Source organism: Cornus florida, unplaced genomic scaffold, assembly GCF_030987335.1.
Source record: "Cornus florida cultivar Cherokee Brave unplaced genomic scaffold, ASM3098733v1 CherokeeBrave_3.0.0_Hap2_Chr10, whole genome shotgun sequence".
NCBI classification, from domain to species: Eukaryota; Viridiplantae; Streptophyta; class Magnoliopsida; order Cornales; family Cornaceae; genus Cornus; species Cornus florida.
In genome coordinates, this window is record NW_026775580.1 from 39,315,890 (window position 1) to 39,337,990 (window position 22,101).

Sequence of the window (22,101 nt, forward strand, 5' to 3'; positions counted from 1 at the left end):
ACAATCTCATCACTTACTTTTGGATCAGATTTTTGGAGAGAGAAAAAGGAGCAAGAAGAGAGTTCTTGGAGCAAAAGGAAGGGAGCTCCAAAATGGAGGAAAAGGGCAAGCTTCTTCCTTCATCTAGGGCCACCGTGGGTAACTAAACCCTCTTCTAGGGAGGTGATGAAACTCCTCCTTGTAAGCATGTCTAGTTTTTGATTTATTTTGGGGAATGAAATGTGTATTTGACTAGTTCTATAATCTAGAGCATGTTACATAATGTAATGGATGTTTTAATGTTCTAAAGATCATGTTGCATTAAATACTCTTGTCTTAGATGATTTAATCTCATGGTTGTATGGCTTGTAGTTTCATAGTGACAATGGAGCTAAGACTATGGAATGGTTTTAATGGCATGATTTTGAGTAGGTTGTTAATTCATTGCTTAAGAATTTTGTTTGATGGATTAACCTTGTGACTTGTTATCATGTGCTCTTATCAATTGATTACTTGTTTGACAATCTCTAGCTTAGTGAGCATGTTGAGGATTACACCATAGTTTAGGTAATTTAAGCATATAGAGCTTTGATAGGTCGTTCTTACATTTTAATTAATTGAATTTCTTGAAGATGTTATAGTGGTCATGAATTACTATTCATCAAGGTCATTTCTACATTAATTCCCCAAATCAATCATATAATTAGCTTGTGTAGAGGTTTGGAGTGGATTCACTTCCCTAGACTTCCTTCTCTAAATATTCTCTTTTAATCTCCTTCAATTTATTGTTTTATGCATTTTGAATTTGTAGTTTAGTGACAAACAAAACAAACCCTCTATGAACACCCCTTATCACTCTAAAATGACTTTAGACACTTAGGTTGCCATAGATTAGCGCAGTCCCAGTGGTTCGACTTACCCGTCCAATAGCCCTATTTTACAATGATTCGTGCTATTGCGAAGGTTGATGTTTAATTGACCAACCGATCAGGTACTAGATGGTACATTTAACATGTTTGATGGTTCTCTTGATTACAGTCTTAGGTGTTCAGCTATGAGGTAGCTGTTAAAGGTAGTAATTATCGGAGATGGTTTTAAAGGTATCGTTGGATTAGCTAGTTGAGCTCGTATGTTGGTTCATTGAGCGGTTTTGTAATCATTGTTTTGTGAGCCTTAGGGCATTTAGCGCGGATTGTGTGAGGCGATGCTGGTTGAAGTTACCGTGTATGGGATCCAACCGCCTTCTGGTGGGATGTCTCGTGTGGATCGTGTTAGTGTAATTTTATGTATCAGATCGGTTTTAACCTAGGTTGAGTGTTTTCCCTTGATCTCACGTGTGGGAATAGATGATTGAGTGTTGTGACAACTTAGATTGAAAGATTCTTTTCGTGATTCATGTCTTCGTGTGGTTTGACTAAAGCCGTCGTTTGTGGATTTAGTATCGACTAGTGGTATGTACTAGTTAGAAGGATGACAATCCTAATGGTTCTGAGTGATTTGGATTCGGTGGAGTCACGGAGTTTGGTTGAGGGACTTGTGCCGTTTGTTCTTGGTATGTGACGGTAGATAGTTTTGTTCGGCACAGGGCGTACCTTTATGTTCAGTTAGTTGTTGTAGGGAATGAAATTATGTATGACTATGGTTATTGTTCGGTTATTGTTACGTTAGGTCACTAGCACAGGGTTGCGAGTGACGTAGGACGTGAACTTCTTTAGATTGGGATTTTGAGGTATAGCGTGTTGCGTGGGGTACTCGGAGACGTACTCCGTTTTTATATCCTTTCGTCTTTCTCTTGTGAGGCGGGTTGATTTCGGAGAGGAAATCTTTTTAAGTTGGGGAGATTGAAATGTTACCGATTTTTTCTATTTTCTGGAATTTATTTGATTTTCCTGAATTATTTTAATCCTTGCTTCGTTTTGTGTGTCACGCAGGCCCCAAGGGTCATTTTGGTCATTTTTTTGAGCCAAGAATTTTAGAAATGTATTTTTATTTATTTTAAGTCATTTAGAGGTTACGAAACTATTTTTAGAATTTTTGGAAAGTTAAGACGATTTTTGGGTTTGGAAACTTTTCCTAATTTTCTCATTTTAAGTAAGAGGCATTGTAGTCATTTCACATGCGTATATATGTTTGGGTATCTATTTTGGTGGGAGATATTTTGGGGACTTTTTTGTTATTACAATGGATGTTGATGGGCAACAGAGTAACTAACCAAAAAGTTGCAACACACACATTTTGACAGTCAAAAGTTAACCACTTCGTTTTCCTCTTCTTCTTCTCCTCGGCAGAATGAATCTCTCTCTCTCAATATTCCATTTTCTCTTTCTATATTTCTGCATTCAAGTTTTCATGCTTTTAAGCTTTCTTTTGAGTGAGTCATGTTAGGGTTTAAGTGAGGCCATAAGTGTAGAAGTGATTAGCTTGAGGAGAGCTTTCATTTGAGACCAATATTACAAGAGGTTAAGGATTTGAAAATTTTGGAGGCCTTAGGGCTTGTTTGGCTTGGCTAGCTTCTTTGAGGTAGGGGTTGTGTAACTTGTGTAGTCCAAAGTCCTTGTAAGTGATTATTGTGTTTCCCTTATAGGCATGTTGAATTTTTACATGAATTGGTTCAATTGGATTATAGGTTTCATCTATGATTATTGCTTGCTAAGTTGTTTTTTAAATTGAGATCAATATTGTCTATGTGTTGCTTAGTTGTTGAAGAGGACTTTTTGTTCAATTGTTGCTAAAGTAAAGTCATTATTCATATTGCAATTGTGTGGAATGATGGAAAATGTGTTGATACTCACTCATCTTATTATGCTCTTTTTTGTTATGTGCCATGATTACTTGACTTGAGGAAATGCCATTTAAGCATCCTCTACTGAGTGGTGGTGCTCACCCCTCTTATCTTAAACATTTTCAGGGTTTTAGGAGCGGTGGAGTGGATGAGACGTCTTCACATGCTTATACGTAGTTAAAAAGTTTATAAATTGAAGTTCATGTAACTATATTCAATATAATTGAATTTATTTTGATGTATAATGATGTAACTTAATCTCATTATGATGTACGAATATTACCTTATCAATGTAAGCATGTCTATGGATGTTTTGGGATAGATTTTTAACCATATTAGATGTCACAAGTGAAGCCATGGGGTTGTTAAAGTGTTTAGGCACTTAAATAGTGTGAAGTTCGCAATTCTAGGTCATTTTTGGTCGACCGATATCAATTGGGATCAAATCCAGTAGCCTAAGAAACTCCAGAACCACAACTGGATGACTAGAGTGTCATTTTGGTAGACCGGTATATCACACATCTGGCTGCCGAAATGAAACAGAGACAACTTTGAATTTTCAACTTCAAACGATCATATCTCACTCATTTTAACTCCAAATTGGGTCAAATTTAAATCTAACTTCAAGGATTTTAAGTTAGATTTTCAATGAAATTAATTTCACTCAAAACTTCCAATCGTAGAGAGAGTTATGACCTTTTTAGTATGGACTACTTTAAAAAAAATTTGAAAATGAAGGGGGCAATGGTGTGAAATCCTCATTCATATGTCTTGGACCTCATGTTATAGGTTTAAATGACCCTTATGACTTATGTTGACCTATTTGGACTCATTTAGAGTTATATTATTTACTACCACATCTTAGTTGATCGTTTTACCCTTGGATTTTCACCGGTTCGGGTAAGGACTGATTTGCGATTTGGACCCACGGGTTCTGGTCGTTACAGTCACTGCATTCCACCACCACCTTCCACCACCGCCACCTCCACTGCCTTTCACCACCACACCACTACCACAGTCAACTCCATTGGCTTCCACCACCATCACCTACACCACTATCTCCTTCCACTACCACTTTCCACCTCCACCTCCACTATCGCCACTTCCACCATTTATTTTTAAAAAAATATATAAAAGAATGTTATTTTATTAATTTAATTTTTCTGTTACTAAGAGGAATATTTTGGAGAACTCAATTTGAAATTTATTCCATTCTAAATTTTAAATTGGTCCAACTAAACACTAGAATGGTTATTATCATTTCATTCCTACACATTTCATATTTACAACCAAACAATAGAATGAGAATGGTTATTCCAATCTATTCCCATTCTCACTTGCATTCCTGCACACCAAATGCAGCATTAAGGTATTGTGGCAGTATCGGATACTCGGACAGTCGAACACTTCCTGAATATACGGATATGACTAGAATTATTTATTATATTGTCATATTTAACCAACAATGTTAAATTGATTACTATAAACCTAGGAAGCACGTATACTTTTCTTAAGATGTCGTGGCGGTATCGAATACTCGGACACTTTCCGGATATGCAGATACAACTAAAAATATCCTGAGTAATAAATATTTTATTTTCTGGTCAGATATAATTGGGACAAGGGCATGGACACATAAATGATATGTTTTTGACACTTTCACGACACAGAAGGTTGATTTGTAATTAAAATTTTTTAAAAATAAAATTCAATGCACTCTAAAATATATCATGGATTAATTAAAAAAATAGTACAAAAATTTAAAAAAAAAAAAAAATTTCAAACATCTAGCTCTGAATTCCAAATTAATGATTTATTTATGATTATATGGATAAAATAACAAAAAAAATATGTTATATATAAATATATATTATATTATATTTTTTGATATATTCATGCCATATTTATATTTTTTTATTTTTTTATTTTTAAATTTATCGTATTCATATTGTGTCATATATCCCGTATTCACAATTGTACTTTATAGATATAAACAAAAGCACGGACACTCTTCCACCCACCGGTGCTGTATTAGTATCGAGGTTGAGACAAGTGATTTGAAGTGTTGCTTAATTATTGTTTTATTTTTTATTTTTTTTAGTACTCATAGCTCGAACATTGCAGCTATAAGGTCCAGATACAGTGGAATATAGTTTGCAATTTTTCTTTTTGAAAGATGGAATTACAAAATGTAATTTTAAATATATCATTAGTAAGCCAAATTGAGGATTAAAAAAAATAAAAAAAAAAAATAAAATGAAGAAGAGTGTAATTTTATAGAGAAATGAAGTTGCAATCACTTGGAAAGTCAAATTGGTTAATTTAGACAAATGATAAAATGAAAATAAATTATATATATATATATATATATATATATATATATATATATATATATATATCTTATAATTATTTTTTTTCTTTAATGGCAAAAAAACACACCACTCCAACACCCACTTTTTTCCTTTGGGACTCGAACCTATTGTGGCAGAAACTCAAAAAACAACGCTATTCGAGGAATAAACCCAAGCAATATAAAAAACAATCACAAAAGAACATAAAATATATATGGTTTACCCAAAGATTAGGGCTAGATTCCACTATGAAAAAGATGAAGAATAACAATGAAAAATTTTCTCTCAATCTGTCTCATTGCACTTTCTTGTGTTGGCACACGTGTATATAATCCTCTCTTATCTAACCCTAAAATCTTATTAGAGTTGATATATGTAGTCCCAAGCAATGGAATCCAATTTTTCCCACAATTTTTGTAGAGTCCAAAAACAATAAGAAAATTAAATCACGTAAGTTCCCAAGGGAGTTGAACTGGTTGAGCAACACCTGAACCGATTCAACTTTGTTGCCCAAACGTGTTGCAACTTACTGCCTCACTTGAACTGGTTTAAATGGTCCTGAACCAGTTCAATTTTGATAGTAGCCAAAGTCAAAATTTACAACTCCAGTTGAACCGGTTCAAATGTGCCAGTAGCCAAAAATATAAAAATCTAGTCAATAAATTTGAACCTCCGAAATCCTTCAGGTAATTGACACGTGATCAGACCCGACAAAAGCATAACAGAACCCTCACCATCCACTTTTAGAAGTAAAAAAAATATCACTAGACCACAATGTTCTTGATTTTTACTTTTATTTTTTCGAGTAATATTAAATGAGTCCATTATGCTTCTATGAATAATTAATGTAGTAATGTGATCAACATCTTAAAACGTTCACAACTAGCTTTTCAAATTATTTATTACATTGAAAAATATGAGTAACAAATAACAATCAAATTTTTGTATCTATACGGATATATTCTATTTTCAAATTATTTTTAGGTTTGTATCTTATTGGTATCATTTTTGTGTCTTTATTGATATTTTATAGAAAACATTCATAATCAATTCATGTTTCTAATATATAACCAAGGACTTTGTGGCCGGTATATCTCATCTATCTGTTAAAGTAGTGAATGGTGAAGGTTGGAGTCTCCGAAGAAGAGTGGTGTGTGTGTGAGTTTCTTACCAATTGAAATAATAATAATACTAATAAATAAATAAATAAAAATTTATAATAAATAAACTCATATTTTTTGAAATAAATATATTTGGATAGTTGACTTGAAAGAAATTATTGAATGATCTTGGCTAATTACAAACTTAAAAGGATAGTCTCGGTATTTATTTATTTATTTTTATTGTATTTTTTTTAATTGTTTAATTGATTATTTGACTAATTGTTTATGTGTTTAATTGAATTAAGTGTTACTTGATTAATTGGCTACTTATCTATGTGTTATTTGTATTTTGTCTAGGTGTTATTTGTATTATTTGTTTAATTAGATTGTGTGCTTAAATGATGTATTTGATTAATTGTAATTAATTATAAATTAAATGATTAAATGTTTTATTTTATTTTATTTTATGGTTATGGTTAGTGGTAATGGGCTAACTACTTGGGTCCCATGTTGGATGGGTATGGATAATTACCCATGGATAGTTGTATATGTATATATATAGATATATATGTATATACATATATATAAAAAGGAGTAATTTATTAAAATTATAGTAACTTTAGTATTAATAAATAATCTGATGTATACATTTTATATATTTATATAATAAGGATATACATATATTTTATACGTAACATATTTTAAGTTACCTTTTTAATATTATGGTAACTTTAGTATAAATAAATAATCTGATATATATATTTTATTTATTTAATGAGGATACAAATAGATTATATACGTAACATGTTTTAAGTTACTTTTTAATATTATGGTAACTTTAGTATAAATAAATAATCTAATATATATATTTTATTTATTTAATGAGGATATAGATAGATTATATACGTAACATATTTTAAGTTACCTTTTAATATTATGGTAACTTTAGTATTAATAAATAATCTAATGTATATATTTTATTTAATTAATAAGGATATACATAGATTATATACGTAACATATTTTAAGTTACCTTTTTAATATTTTTATTTTTTTTATTTTTCTTTATTAAGTTGACTTGGATTGGGAAAAGGAATAGGGTTATTATTTAGCCTATAAATACACAACTATAGGTTGAAAAATGAGTGAAAATATATCACGTAATATATTCTAGAGAAAGAGTTAGAGAGAGAAGGAGAAAGAGGAAGGAATGAGGAAAAAACCCTTTAGAGAGAAAATCAAGGAAGAAGAAGTTTAACTTTCAATTCAAAAGTTTAAGGCAAGTTCTTCTTATATCTCTTTCCCTTTGATTCGTATTTCTATGCATGCCTAGGAAATTCTAGGATTTATTAAACAAATAAAATTAAATAATTATGCATGTTTAATTGGATTAGAACATAGATTTTATGAAATTGGTTCATATCTGTTCTTGTGTTATGAATTGATAAATGCATGATTTTGATTAGATTTTCGGTGTGAAATTTTATATGTTTACATTATGTATTTTTCATATCTGTGGAATGATGAAACGTAGAAACATGCCTAGGATTCCTGAACATTAAATAAGAACTAGGTTTGGGTTTAAATAAATTTAAATAGACTCAATCATAATGATGCTTGCTATTTGAATGTTTTAAATAAATGAATGAATTTAATCTTTTAATATGTTTTAACAATTGAGATTAAATGTGTATGATGAATTGGATATGGAGAATGCTTATTTGACGATATAATAAAATATTATCATATGTATAAGATTCAGTTTATGTAGGACATATGATATAGGAAACTTAAATAAATAATAAGTCATTCCTATTTTGTGATAACTTGATATCATATTATCATAGTTATTTCTGGATTGTTTGATGTATTTCCTTAATCGTTACATCAATTGTTGAATTGTGTGATTTAATGCACCGGTATGGGACGGTGGCATTCTAGGAACGGATTAACTTATTAGTTAAGTCCTACCTATTTTATATAAGGTAATGGATTAACTAAAATATTAAGTGCTACTTATATTCAAGTCAGGTCAGCTGAATAAGTTGAATGACTTATGGATGATTAATTTATTATATAAGGGAATAGATTAACTAAAATGTTAAGTCCTACTTATATTCAAGTCAGGTCAGCTGAACAAATTGAATGACTTATGGAGGATTAATTTATACCAGATAGGATGGTTACTAGATTATATATATATAAGTATGGTGCTATGATATGAGCTTGAGTCTTAGGATCAGTGGTTAGGGTGCATATATCGCTAGGGATGTGTAGCTAGATATAGTGTAGTTGTGTACCCTGGTAGGTCTAGGTATTCATGCCCATTATATGTGCGTTTTGCATATTGCCTACCATTCAGGTTGAGACAACCCTATAGTCTAGTGAGGTTCCTTTAGTGTGTATATATATATATATATACGGACTACTAGTTACTGTTGGATTGACTAGGATGTATACGTGTATCGGATCTCTGCTTGGACTGTAGTAGAGTAGAATTTGTTTGTGGGCCTGACCCACCATTATTTTTCAGGTGTTCGTCAGGAGTAGAGGTTATTCGTGCTGAGCAGGGATCAGTCTACTTCATTCTTCCGATGCTACATAGGAGTTCCTTTATGATTCAGTTTCCTGATTTAAACAGTTATTGCTGTCATTTGTTTAGTTTGGATTTTCTAGGAGTCCACACAATATGGATTCCTGAGTTGTATTGTGGAGGATCAGTTGTATCAGAAGAGTTTATTAATTAATGGAAATATAATCTGAGGTTGATTATTAGATTATCATTTTAGTTTCTTGTCAGCATTTTATTTATTCTTCTTTATTCTTTTGTACTCTGTGTTCATTTATTATCAATTTGTTTTGATATCCTCGGGAATTCAGGCGTGGGCCTGGCCAACCCGCATTCAGAAATCTGGGGGGGGGGGGTATCACAGTTGGTATCAGAGCACTCCAGGTTTAAGTGTCCTTGTGAGTGTTTTTCATTATGTAACTTTTGCGTTGCGTCTCTTAAAACTTAGAGCCCGTATTAGGATTCATTGTACTCTATTTACGGTTCATTAGAAGGAACTGATATCAATTGTATTCTGTAGTTACAGAATGGTTGGCACTAGGAAACGGATGGGGTCCAAGGCAACAGCGATAAAGATCCAAAGGAGTAAATGAGTACGTCATTGATTTCATTGCCGAAGGCAGAATTAGGTATCGAAGGTTTAAGCTCGTTTGGAGCTACTTTAAAGTATAAGCCAAGGAAAGATTTAGAAGTGCATGATAGGTCACCCCATATCGGGGTCGACACGACTTCAGTTGATCTCAAAAAGGAGACAAGCGGGGATTAAGAGTCCAAAGAGGATCTTAATGGAGGAGATTTCAGCGTATCCAAGAGAGAGGGTACTACATCTGGAAGATGGATGATCGCGCGAGGGTGATCTTGTTTGCTGGTTATATAGCTAATGTTATTTGTAGAATTGATATTGATTAATCTACTATAATTAAACTGTCTTATCATCTCTAAAAGAGATATAAAAGAAGTACTCTTCAGAAGATTGGGGATTTGATGGAGTTCTTATCAGAACGAAACGTATGATTTTGTATCACATTCAGGAAGGTATTGGTATTATGTTGTGACGTTCTAATTCGCTTTATAAAGCCAAGTTAGATAGTTTACATTCAGTGTGAAGGGAGGATGAGGGTTAAGCCCTTAGTATTTGCTTAGGCAAACATATGTTGCTTTTAAGCTCTGTTTAAAAGATATGTTTCGAGGTTGGATGATTACCTACGAAACTATAAAAGGAAATTGTGAAACAATTTGGTAGTGTTGATTTCAAATGAGACTTTCTTTTCTAGAAAGAACGATGTCCTAAGTAAGAGTATATTTTGTGCTAGTGTGTTTGTCATATGTGCTTTATTTTCATTAATTATTTCGGTTAATGGTATATGGTTTAGTTGGGGACACAAGTATGTGATCAGCCAACTATTGTTTTTAATAATATCTAGTAATAGCGTTATTTACGCTAGATTTGTGAGCATGCAGTCGTAGGATATGGTAGATACTGATCGGTTGATCAACTATACATCAACCTTCGTAATAGCACGAATCATTGTAAAATAGGGCTATTGGTCGGGTAAGTCGAACCACTGGGACTACGCTAGTCTAATACAACCTAAATGTCTAGAATCATTCTTAGAATGATGAAGGGTTTATAGAGGTTTTGTTGGATGTCACTTAAGCTAGGAAATTAAAAGTGCATAAAACAATAAATTGCAAGAATTCAAGGGAGTGAAGTACAAGTAAAGAAGGCTAGGGAAATGAATCCACCTCCATCCCTATACACATGCTAGGTTCAGATTAATTTAAGGGAAAACAACATATATGATAGTCATGATACATAACAATACTAGGTTGCTATAATATCCTCAAGAAGTTCATTTAAATAGAAAGGCAAGAATAAACCATCAAAGGTTCACATGATCAACTACCTAAACTAAAATGTAGCTTAGAACATGCTTACTAAGTCAAGGATTATCAAGCCCTAATTTAAATGGTGAATGCACATAAAGCTAAGAATCAAGTATAGACCATCAAAGGGAAACCCTAAGCCATGAACTATCTAGGTTCTCCAACTCCATGCCATTAAAACCATTCCATGATCTAACTTCCATTGTCACCATGGAGGTGCAAGCAATATGATTAAGAAAAGTAACCATCCAAGACAAGATGAATAACTCACAGTAATCATTTATAAACATTCAACATTCATTACAAAAAAATGAGGCTCTTGATCATGGAAAGACTATCAAAAATATATTGTAATCCCCAAAAATAAACTATACTAACACATGCTTACAAGGGAGGGGTTTCATCACCTCCCTAGATGAGGTTTAGTTGCCCATTGGTGAGCTAGAAGAAGGAAGAAGCATCATCCTCATCTCCATTTTCGTGCACCCTCTTTGGAGCTTGAAGAACACACCTTTCTTTTGCTATCTTCCTCTCTCCTCCCTATTGTCAAAATGAAGGATAATCCTAAGTAATGTGTGGCTCCCCTCTTTTGTAGATATGTTACTCCACCCAAAAAGCCCTCTCTCTCCTCTAAGAAACATCCCCAACCAACTCATAAAGAGAGCATACAAAGTTAGCAAATTTCTGAGCACAAGTGGCTGATCTCATGAAGCAATCTGCCCTAATTTCAAGCACTCGAAATAAGGCCTCGAGCACTCGAAAATTGGCCAGAATGCCCTATGCTTGGTTTGCTCCGCTCGGACCTACTTTGGTAAAATGGCCATAACTTTGTGCTGTAAACTCCAAATGATAAACTGTTTGAAGATTTGGGAAGCTAATTCAGATTTATAAAAACTTTATGTTTTGGTAGAGATCCAATTCTCAAGTTTGGTTGGTCGAAATTGAAGAACAAGGCAGACTTTCATTGCTGCCAGGCAGTTCTGAGCACCTCTAATAAGAAGATCATAACTCTCTGCTCCGAACTCTGACTGACAAACCGCTTGAAGATTTGGAAAGCTGATTCAGAGCTCTAAATCTTTCATGTTATGATGGAAGTCCAGTTCTTGAGTTTACTAGGTCGAAAATAGCGACAAAATTCAGGTTCCACTGCTTCCAAGCTTCAGCATTGTGCCTTTCTTATCCAAAATTACAACAAAACTTCAACCTTGCTTCTTTTTGGCCAATGAACCTAAAAATGCATAAAAACATGGAAATGGAGATAATCTACAAAAATAATCAAAAGATGGACTTAACTAATGCAATTTAGGGCGCTTGAATATATAATATTCGGCGCTGATCACACCCCCAAACATACATTTTGCTAGTCCCTTAGCAAAACTATAATGAAAAGACAACCATGGGCATGCTACTATAACAATATCATCCATGGTAAAATGAGAAATATACATAGCTCAAAAATAACTTGAAACAGAAAAAGAGCTGGAGATGGGGTCATTGGGAAGACTACCTTGCATATATGAAGCATTGATACTAAACACATTTCAACATGCATTTATCAACATCATAGTCCATATAAATAACTCAATTATCATCTCTTAAAGGAAATCAACTCTAACTTCAGTGAAAGTGGATTAGATTCTCAACATGCGGCTTTTACTTTCTTTTCCAATTCCAAGACACGAGTTTTCAAATCACTGAATTCCCTTTTAAATGAAGTCCCTAAGGCATGATTTTATTTACAAGACAACTTTTGTTGCTTATTGACAATTTATTGTAACTCAGAAGTGAAACATAAGATGGTTGTGTAATGCTGAATTCCCTTAAGCTTTCTAACCAATTTATGTAGCAAGCGTTAGGCCAAAAACTCCCAAACCAGATGGCTTTAGGGTGTTAAGTGTAGAGACACTCCAAAGGGCTTAATAGCTCAAGTTGGAAAGGCTACGAACTCCAACGAACCATGTTTATTACAATTTTTTTTTAATGACCGTGCAATGTTTAAGTCCTTTAAGCTTTCTAACCAACCCCTGTAGCAAGCGTTAGGCCAACAACTCCCAAATCAGACGGCTTTAGGGTGCTAAGTGTAGAGACACTCTTAGGGCTTAATAGCTCGGGTTGGAAAGGCTACGAACATCAACTGGTCATTATTTTCTTTCTTTCTCAAATTTTTTTTTTAGACAACTTAAATCATGCCAAAGATATTCATTTATCAGGTTCATCAAATCAAATTAACTAGGCCAAGGTCAAGGTCGATCAAGTTGCATGCCTCACAGTTTAGTTTCCAATGTGCATATGTGCATTGTGAAGCTTAAAAGAGTGTCAAATCCAGCGAGAATCTAATTGAGACATTTATACAGACTAATTTGAATCCACATAATCATTTCAACTCAAATTTTTCTTTATTTTTAAAAATTTCAATAACTTCTATACACAAGGTATTAAACATATGCTTCATCCCCGACAAGTTCAAATCATACTACAATTGCTTAGCAAAAATGTGAAACCAAAAATGTCCTATTGCACCCCCAAACTTGAATGTCACATTGTCCTCAATGTGTGAGGACAAGTGAAACAAAATAAGAGGAAAGAAGGTAAAAGAACAATATTACCAAGTGGAGTGACGAATGCAAAAATATCCATCGATGTGAATGCGCAAAGGTGTCCCCCAAACTTGGATAGGAAGACCTGTTAGAACATAACTACTATACACAAGTAAAAGCATAGGCTGTTAAGAAAAATCAAAACAGAAATAAAAACAGTCATAGGAATTATATGGCAAGATAAAAATCTAAACAAAACCCAAAAAATTATGCATTTATTTATTGATGTAGTATTATTATTATTAGTATTATATCTATATATATATAGGAATATTATTATTATTATTATTTATATATATATATATAGTATTATGTTTTTTTTTTTTTTTTTTTTTTTTTTTTTTTTTTTTGTAAATAGTATGCATGAGAGGTTGGTTTGGGGTGGGATGTTGGTTGAAGGAGAAGGAGAAACCGAGAGTTGGGTTGGTTGGTTTGGGTTGTGGTGAATGGTTGCATGGTTGGCATGCAAGGTAGTTGGCTGGTGCCAAGAGGGAGAAATGGTTGGAAGGTTATGGTTTGATGAGAGAGAGAGGTTGGTTATGCATGGGGTGTTGCAGAGATGGTTTTGGGTTCTAGAGGAAGGTAAAGGAGATGGGTTAGCTTCGAGCACTCGAATGGGCTCGGCGAGTGCGTGAAGCTTTGGCACAGGGCTCGGCGTTGGGTTTGTGTTGGGTTGGTGATGCTGAAGTTGAGTGGTGGCTGAGAGTGTAGGGGGGTGGTGGTGAGGTGAGGATGAAGGGATTGGTGAGTTGGGTTGCATGGAAGTGGGTTTGCAAGGAAGGGTGAGGATGAGGTGTGGTGGTTTAGGATGGGTGTGGTTTGTGGGTTGATGAGAGATGGTTGGTTTTGAGGTGAGAGATGAGCTCGGTTGAAGAGAGAGAGATAGTGGTAAGGAGGGTTGGGGTGTTGGAGCCGAGAGGGAGAGAATGTGAGGGATGGTATGCAGGATGGTTTGATGGGTGGTGGTGTATGTTGCCGAGAGAGAGGGAGTTTAGGGGCGAGTTAGTTTGGGGTGAGAAGTTGGTTTGGTTGGTATGAGAGATGCCGAGATACACTCGGCATGGTGCATGGTTGAGGATGATTTGGGTTTGTGACGGAGGGGTTGAATGGAGAGCTTGCCGAGAGGAGAGGGTTGCAGATTCGAGTGCTCGAACTAAGCCTGCGAGCACTCGAATTGAAGGCAATGTCTCGGGTTGTGATGCATGAAGTGTTCGAGCACTCGAAAATGGACTTCGAGTGCACGAAATGGAGACAGTATCCTCAGGATGATGTGCTGACATTGGTGTGCAGCTGCGAGCACTCCAAAGGGCCTTTGGATTGCTCGAAATGAGCACAGAAAGGTGAGGGGTTTTGAGCAACATGGAAGTTGAATTCTTTATCCGACATGGATGCATGGATGCATCCAAAAAATTTTCGTTCTTATGCATGCATGAATCCATTCTTATGCATTGAATGCAAAATTTTTCATCATGGATGCATGCATGAATTTTTTTTATTCTTATGCATTGTGAATGCATGCAAAATTCCTTTGCATCGATAGACTGTGTATACATGATGCAATTTGCAATTTGCCTGGATGCATTGACTTGAAAGTTGAAATGTTGTATGGATGGAAAATTTGAAATTTTTCATGGAAATTTTTTTTCATAGAAATTTTTTTTCTTTAATGATGCATGCATGAATTTCAATTGCATGGAAATTTTCCAACTTGCACAACATCACACATAGCATGGATGAATGAAATTTTTGGAGAAAAATTTTAAAACTTTGTAAATTCATTCCAATGTAATGCATGGATGGAATATTTTTGGAAAAAAAATGTCAAATTGCTCAACATTTCTAAGGCCTGGATGAAAAATTGTCAAACTTTGCATTTCATCTCCAATGCATGGAAAATTTTGGAGAACCATGATCCAACAATGCATTGAAAAGGACAGGTTGTGCACATGAGTTGCATGCCAAAGATCCTACGAAATTGCTAGAAAGCGATGGAAATTTTCGGGAATGAAAATTAGAGCTGAGAAGGTCTAAGAAGCCGGTCTAAAATTATGGAACACAACTGAAGACATTCCAAAAAAAATAAATTTTTGGCTTTTCAAAACCATTTCCCAGAAAATTTCAAGGCACGAGCAATTTGAGAAGGTAGGGAAGCTTGTAACATCGAAAGAATTTCTTCCCTTGCTTTGCTAAATTTAATGTCGATAGCTAGACGAACCAGGATCGGGATCCATTAGAGAGATGGATCCTTAACGCTCCGTATGCAACTTGCCTCCTTCATATGGTCTCAAACTTGGATCAATGAATGGTGAGGGATATTGATCCTTCCGAAGAGAAACAAGTTTGGCCTTAGAGGATTTGAGCATCGCTTTTAATCTCTTTTCTTTTATTTTCAGATTTAAGCAAAGGTGTTACTTGTTCGAGATTATGGAGGCTCGTTGAATGTCATTGTCTTGACTAACAATGGGAGGATCATGACCTTTCATATTTGCAATCTCCAAGTCATATACCTCGTTGTACTCAAATGGTTTGTTCATAGGTTGAGTATCATGGACAATGATTCTAGATTGGGCCGGAATGATTGGAAGAATTTCCAGCAACTTGTCAACATTCTCCTTACCTTTGTACGGTGGTTCACCCTCAAAATGTTGAGGTAACTCCGGTGAAAAAATGGAAGGAGATGGACATTCCCAAGATAGAGATGGGTTTGGTGCTACCCATAAAGGAGAGGAAAATGGTGATGGAATATCAAGTAAGGAGTTGACTTTCCGAATGGATTTTTCCTCATCAAAATCCTCAAAATCAGAGTTGACCAAGCAAGCTTGTAGGGGATCCTCCGTTGAAGGAGGTGGAATTGGATTTTCAATGAGTTCATCAGCAATAGTGATTACAAAACACTCACTCTCATCCAGAGAAAGATGCACAGCATTGAAAATATTGAGCTTAACATTCATATTCCCAAAAGAGATATCCATCAATCCGGTTCTACAGTTAATAGAAGTATTAGCTGTAGCTAGAAAAGGACGTCCGAGAATTATGGGAATGTGTTTTCTTGGGTCGTGGACTGGTTCCGTATCAAGAACCACGAAGTCTACTGGGAAGTAGAACCTATCCACCTTTATGATAACATCTTCAATGATTCCCCGTGGTTGCTTAATAGATCTATCAGCAAGTTGCAATACTATCGGAGTTGGTTTAAGATCTCCCAAACCAAGTTGCAGGTAAACCGAATATGGAATCAAATTCACACTAGCTCCTAAGTCAAGGAGAGCCTTCTCGATTTTGTTGTCACCAATGACACAAGAGATTGTGGGGGCACCCGGATCCTTATACTTCGGAGGAGTGCTGTGCTGAATGATCGCACTAACATTTTCGATTAACCTCACTTTCTTTGGTAAATGACTTCTGGAAGTGCGCTTTTGAGTGCACAAATCCTTAAGGAATTTTGCATAGGGAGGAATTTGCTTGATAGCATCTAGGAGAGGAAGATTGATCTTTACTTGCCTAAAGACCTCCCACGTGTCTTGAATTTTGCAATTCTTATTCCCAAAATGTGTCAACTCTTGAAGACGTTGAGGGAACGGAGCTTTTGGCTCATAAGTAGTTTCCACATTTGGGGTGACATGCGTGGGATTTCCGTGAATGGTATTTGGACAAGAAGAACTTAGATTTGGATTGGAAGAGCTTAAATTTGGATTTTTCAAAGGAGGATTTTGTTCACTTTTGTCTCCATCGACCTTGTTGTCAACCACTTTACCACTCCGAAGGGTGGTAATAGCTTGAACATGCTCAAGACTCGGCCCACTCGGAAGAGGGGTTTCATCAATTGCATGTATCCCTCTAGGATTTTCAAATGGTTGAGCGGGAAGCTTACCCTTGTCTTTTTAAAGAAGTTGGTTCACTTGGTTAGCTATTTGTCCCATTTGATTTTCGAGCCTAGCTATGGATTGAGTATGGGAGTGAACCATTTGGAGAGTAGGTTGCAAGGATGTCAAGAGATGCTTGTTGGAATCCATGATTTGCTTGTTTAATGATTCCATCATTTTCACATTTAATGATTCCATCATTTGCTTGTTTGCAGCCACTATCTCATCAATTGGATTCACAGGAGGTTGAGTGGAGACATTTGGATTGTATGGAGGTTGGTAGCTTGAAGAGGCTTGGAAAGGCTTACCTTGATATTGAGAAGAGGGCTGATTTTGAAGTTGGGAATTTTGTGGGGCTTGTTGCCTCCACGAAAATTTCGGATGGTCCCTCCAACCTGGATTATATGTATTGGAATACGGGTTATACCCGGGCCTTGAGAACATGGCATTAGCTTGCTCTTGGTTGGGATTGGGAAATTGCTCCGGTGTGGGCAATCTTTCGAGAGATGGAATGGACTAGTACATGAAGCACAAACCGAACTTGCCGAATTTTGAGACAATGAAGGGGGAAGATGTGGTGCCATCAATTAGTAGAATTTATGAGCAATGGCATCCACTTGAGATGATTCCTCCCTTATTGATATTTATTAACAAGGATTGGTGTTCTGTGGAGTGGTTGAGGTCAGAGCCCTACGAGAATTATGTTGAAGTGAATTTTCACTCAAATTCTCAAGTAAGGTCCAAGCCTCATCCGCATTCTTGGACATGAACATCCCACCACAAGAAGAGTCAACCATGAATCTATGGGTGTCGGTCAAGCCGGCATAGAAAGCTTACACTAATTGCCATTTTGGGATCAAATGATGAGGACATTTCCAAAGAAGATCTTGTAACCTTTCCCAAGTCTCGTGGAGTTGTTCTCCATCAACTTGAGAAAAGCTTAGAATGGAACGCCTCATTTGGTTGGTTTTACTCACCGGATAATACTTCTTAAGAAATTCTTGTTGCAATTGAGCCCAAGAAGTAATAGAGTTAGGAGCGAGGGAGTTCAACCAATATTTTGCCCTATCCTTTAGGGAGAATGGGAAAAGATGTAAGTGGAGTGCATTTTCAGGAAATCCTCTCAACCGGATGGTCGAATAGATTTCAAGGAACTCATTGAGATGTTTATATGGATCTTCATTATCAAAACCATGAAAAGATGGAAGCATTTGGATGGTACTAGATTTGATCTCATATTGAGCTGCATCGATGTTTGGCATCACTATGCAAGATGGAGAAGCATAGGTGGTAGGGATGAAATGATCACTAAGAGTCATTGGCTCGATATTAGGAATTTCAGCCCTTTCATTCCCCGGATTTCCTATATTATCCCCCATTGTATTAAATTCAGTTTCAAGATCCCGTGTAAGAGTAGGTTCCCTAGGGTTCCGTCTAAGAGTTCTTTCAAGAGAGTTAATATCAATGGGAGAATTGATTGTGGGTAAGGAAAGTGACCTACGACCGAACATTAACAACAAAGCATATACTCAACAAAGCAATTCATCAACCACAACTCCACATACGATATTCCCTTTCTCCTCAATTATCAAGACAGAAAATAAATGGCCACGACAAGGACCGATGCTTGAACACGAAATTAAAACAATGATATAGCCTCAACAAGGGCTTGTAAATAAATTAACTACTTCAAAGCTTAACACATGCACAATATATAATAATGCGAAACTAAAAGGTCAAGAAGCTTACCTAGGGTCCTCTAGACTTACACTTTGCTAGCGTTCCCACGGCGAGAGTCGAGTCCCTAGAATCTTACAACACGAAAATGGTTAAACCACACGAAAAATATGCACAAAACACAATATGCACAATCAAACTAAATTTAACCCTAAACTTTAGTTGCTAAACCGTTTGCAGTCCCCGGCAATGGCGCCAAAAATTGATCGGTTGATCAACTATACATCAACCTTCGCAATAGCACGAATCATTGTAAAATAGGGCTATTGGTCGGGTAAGTCGAACCACTAGGACTACGCTAGTCTAATACAAACTAAATGTCTAGAATCATTCTTAGAATGATGAAGGGTTTATAGAGGTTTTGTTGGATGTCACTTAAGCTAGGAAATTAAAAGTGCATAAAACAATAAATTGCAAGAATTCAAGGGAGTGAAGTACAAGTAAAGAAGGCTAGGGAAATGAATCCACCTCCATCCCTATACACATGCTAGGTTAAGATTAATTTAAGGGAAAAACAACATATATGATAGTCATGATACATAACAATACTAGGTTGCTATAATATCCTTAAGAAGTTCATTTAAATAGAAAGGCAAGAATAAACCATCAAAGGTTCACATGATCAACTACCTAAACTAAAATGTAGCTTAGAACATACTTACTAAGTCAAGGATTATCAAGCCCTAATTTAAATGGTGAATGCACATAAAGCTAAGAATCAAGTATAGACCATCAAAGGGAAACCCTAAGCCATGAACTATCTAGGTTCTCCAACTCCATGCCATTAAAACCATTCCATGATCTAACTACCATTGTCACCATGGAAGTGCAAGCAATATGATTAAGAAAAGTAACCATCCAAGACAAGATGAATAACTCACAGTAATCATTTATAAACATTCAACATTCATTACAACAAAAATAAGGCTCTTGATCATGGAAAGACTACCAAAAATACATTGTAATCCCCAAAAATAAACTATACTAACACATGCTTAAAAGGGAGGGGTTTCATCACCTCCCTAGATGAGGTTTAGTTGCCCATTGGTGAGCTAGAAGAAGGAAGAAGCATCATCCTCATCTCCATTTTCGTGCACCCTCTTTGGAGCTTGAAGAACACACCTCTCTTTTGCTCTCTTCTCTTTCCTCCCTCTTGTCAAAATGAAGGATAATCCTAAGTAATGTGTGGCTCCCCTCTTTTGTAGACATGTTACTCCACCCAAAAAGCCCTCTCTCTCCTCCAAGAAACATCCCCAACCAACTCATAAAGAGAGCATACAAAGTTAGCAAATTTCTGAGCATAAGTGGCTGATCTCGTGAAGCAATCTGCCCTAATTTCGAGCACTCGAAATAAGGCCTCGAGCACTCGAAAATTGGCCAGAATGCCCTATGCTTGGTTTGCTCCGCTCGGACCTACTTTGGTAAAACTACCATGACTTTGCGCTCCGAACTCTAAATGATGAACTGTTTGAAGATTTAAAAAGCTAATTCAGTGATATAAAAATTAAATGTTTTGGTAGAGATCCAATTCTAAAGTCTGGTTGGTCAAAATTAAAGAAGAAGGCAGACATTCATTGCTGCTAGGCAGTTCTGAGCACCTCTAATAAGAAGATCATAACACTCTGTTTCGAACTCCGAATGATGAACTGCTTGAAGATTTGGAAAGCTGATTCAGAGCTCTAAATCTTTCATGTTATGATGGAAGTCTAGTTCTTGAGTTTGCTAGGTCGAAAATGGCAACAAAAGTCAGGTTCCACTACTGCCAAGCTTCAGCATTGTGCCTTTCTTATCCAAAATTACAACAAAACTTCAACCTTGCTTCTTTTTGGCCAATGAACCTGAAAATGCATAAAAACATGGAAATGGAGATAATCTACCTGAATAATCAAAAGATGGACTTGACTAATGCAATTTAGGGCGCTTGAATATATAATATTCGGCGCTTATCAGATACACATAATTCTAGCCAATCTATTAGACCTGGACATGCGTCATTCTAGTATATTGTTTGGGATGGGATAGTTAAACCATCAATGTGAGTCAAATAATCTAGTATGATTATTTGATTTACTTTACTCTCGGTATGGATTTGTGTTATATTACAACGCCATGATAATGGTGATTGTTAATATTTTGGGATGCGTGAGATGGTGGTAAATAAAGATCACTGTAACGCCACGATGATTTATCTAAGGTGCCAGATTTGCTGAACATCTTCTTGAAAAATTCAGGAAGTTGTTGCTAAGTCGAAAGGAGGATTTAGTACGGGTTTAGGTACTTATTAGAATGACACCGATTGAAGATAGTAGACTGAATAAATATTCACCAGTCTATTCTTAATCAAGAATTTTATTCGTGAGGGCGTGTCATTAGGAGGAGTTGCCGGTGTTGCATATAGAGGAGGAAACCAAGTCTTATTCACTTGCATAAATAATATGGAATTTTTTTTTTTTTTTAGGTCACAATTTGCAACAATTAGCTATTGCTAGGAAATTGATAACTTATGTAGAGGATGGAAGGATTTCATATTCTTTTGAAGTTAGATCCTTTGCAGCCATTTCCTATACTAAAGTGGAAATGAGAGAGCATTTTACAGATTTAGTTGCTGGATTTCTGATTTTACACAAGGGTCAGGATTCTGGATGGGATATTGGCTGACTAATACATTAGGTCAACTTGATTCTTGTCTATTTCGAACTGGTAGGACTTTAGTTCATACGAATAGAATGGATTACGAGACGGTTTAGATGGATCACAGTGGTGATTCACACTTTATATCAAGTTCCGTCTGGTGGAAGCAATGATGTAAATGGATGCTCTCAACAAATGATAGAATATTTAAATCTTTCGGTTAGTTGTTGAGTTATTAGATGCATTTATAGCAGGTGTAATAATAACACTTGTTATTACTATGGTAGTTGAGAAGGTCAACTTTGAATATTGGAGCTGACCTTGGAGACGGTGTTACCTTACTCAGATGGAGTTTAAGGTACTCGAGGAGGATTTCGTAGTTTCTGTAAATAATGATATGACGGTCGGGCGACTAAGCTAGAAAATTTATAATTTTTCTTGGTGTGATCAAATGGTTAGAAGGTACATCATGACATCAAATGTCGATTTTGGTGAACAGATACAGATAAGGATGCATATACAATTGCCCTAAGTGTAAAACCTGCTACAAAGGTGGAAAGTTGATCATCGGATATCGTAGAAATCTTTAGCCACTTCCTATAA